The sequence below is a fragment of the Cupressus sempervirens genome, chromosome 9 (assembly GCF_028749045.1).
Source record: "Cupressus sempervirens isolate cs-2001-9-10 chromosome 9, ASM2874904v1, whole genome shotgun sequence".
Taxonomy (NCBI): Eukaryota; Viridiplantae; Streptophyta; class Pinopsida; order Cupressales; family Cupressaceae; genus Cupressus; species Cupressus sempervirens.
The window spans coordinates 618,591,321-618,593,719 of record NC_143126.1 but is presented as its reverse complement, the minus strand read 5'-3'; positions in this window follow the sequence as shown (position 1 = coordinate 618,593,719).

Genomic DNA, 2,399 nt, shown 5'->3' with positions numbered 1-2,399 from the left:
TTCTCTCTGATTTGCTTGATCTGCACTGAATAAAAATGAATGTAGAAACATTCTTTTTGTCTTCTGACCTAAAACGTTTTTCCCTCTCATATCCAAATTCAAAAATCTCACCTATCACATTCATGTTTTCTATCTGTTCTGGGTTGTCAGGTGGTAGGTGGGCGTTTGGCCCCAGGGGCAAACGTCAACGCTGCATTAAGTTTTCCAACAAGAGTGCCCTTGATAACATGCACAGAATTTGTGGAAGCGGTGAAAAGACAGTCTCATGGCAGAATGTGGACCTGTGAACAAAATGCCTTGATTTCATGGAATGTGATGGTTGAAAGATATGCTATAAATGGGTTTCTTGGAAAAGTTCAGAAATTTGATACTCTCCATGATGGTTTCTGACATCTTCACCGCCAAAATTGAAGATTAGAGGTTTGGACTATGATATGAACGTACATCAAAACACAATGGATGAAGAATACATCGATGCAAGTTTCTGTGGAAGTCCAAAATCTCGGTTTGAAAAGGCTTTTTGGCATTGATTTTGCCAAACTTAAAAGTCCAGTGCAGAATTTTTAAAATAGTGAAATTCTTGGTGGTCCAACACCAAGGGATAAGTTATTATGATCATTTCAGCCTACTGAAGATATGGTGCCTGTAGGTTGTAAAATGGTCCATGTATTTTTTTCCTGGACAAATTGTTGAACTGGTGTCATGACAAGAGGCAATCTCAGGAATATAATCGGGGTGGACATTGAAGATTCTTCAATAATGTTGTAAATGATTTGAGGATTGACATTAATTTTGTAAAATAATTGTTGAAGACAATTGTTTTTGCAAATCATATGAAATGTTTGTGTAACAACAAATGTTTCTAAGTGATTAGTTTTAGTTTTTTGGAGCAGTTGAACAGTCCAACTGTTTTGTAACCTGTTGTAACTAATCTGAGAGGTTCCCTTTAGTCTATAAAAGGGAAATGAAGATTTGGATAAGGCGATAGAAGTTCTGGGCTCGCTTGGAGGCAGATCTAATAGACTTTTGCTCTGATCAAGAAGATTGATCGTACAAACTTGTGTTACTACTGAATTAGTTCATGAAGATTAATGAAAAAGTTGCAGAATTGTCTCCAAATTTGTGTTTCTGATTTCATATAAATCACTAGTACCAAGGATATTGTTGACTTATCATAAAAAAATCCATGTACTTGTGCTAATCTGTAAGTGGGCTCCTTCAAGGAAAGATTAAGTTCTAAATATAGATTCAAGTGAGTTGGAGATCCAAGTTGGATCAACAAGTATGATTCTATAATAGTAGAAGGGGTTGCATCAATGTAAAGAATTGAGACTAAGAAGCTCATTAATTAGAGCTAATCTGCAATTCGACTGTGCATTCAGACCTTACTTTCAACCAGGCATTGGTTTCTGAGACTGCCAAATCCATTCAGACATCTTATAATCAAGTCAATTCATTGTTTCCTTTCTTTTGTCAATAATCTTTGGAATAGCCAATAATAAGAGATGTTAACACGAGTAGCAATCAAAATTGTTAGCCACCTAAATACGATCTATCATGTAGGAATTGATTGATCCAAATTCCAAGTCATACATTTCCTTTATGGTTATTATATGGATACTTCCGCAAGTCCTGTAAAGTGACACACAAACCAAAATGAATGCTACGTACATTATATAATGGGCGATGACTAGATTCTCAGCTCAATTTTGTTAGGACTAAACATGAACGACTCAATTTTGTGCATAAAAAATTGAGAACTAAAGACCACGCAAAAAAGAATGTATACTTCAGAAGTATTACCAACATCTTTAGCAAAGGCTAAATTATAATCAACAAAGTGAGAGCTACGGACATGGGATTTCTAAGGATACATGGAAGTAACTTCTAATCAGTGAGATGTATCTCATTACTGTTATGGGGTAAACGTTCCATGTCCCCTGTTATAGGATACAAGTTCCATGTCCCATGTTCTCAGAAAAATTCCCTCATGTGACAAGTAATAGGAGACATGGAAATGATGGTTATATGTCCCTGAGTGGAGTTACATGTATACCTAATTATTCATGATGATATAGGACAACTTCCTGCAGCTCTCCAGTATACTTTGATGTATGGACCCTTTTTTAGGTATGTCTATTTGTAAATTCAAGAATTACTCTATGATAATATATACTAATATAAAATAAGATGTTAAAGATTCTTTGTATTACTTCTGAATGTTTAAAGACTTGGAATAATTGTTTAACCTTTTTTATTGAAGGTAAAATAAATTCTGAAGGATATGAAGTCCTTTACAAAGAAACACTGATTTAAAAAAGCTTGCAAAACAACACAAAACAAGACAGCAAAAAATAAGCACACAAGTGCAAAGACTCCGTCCTTGACCAGCCTCAGAC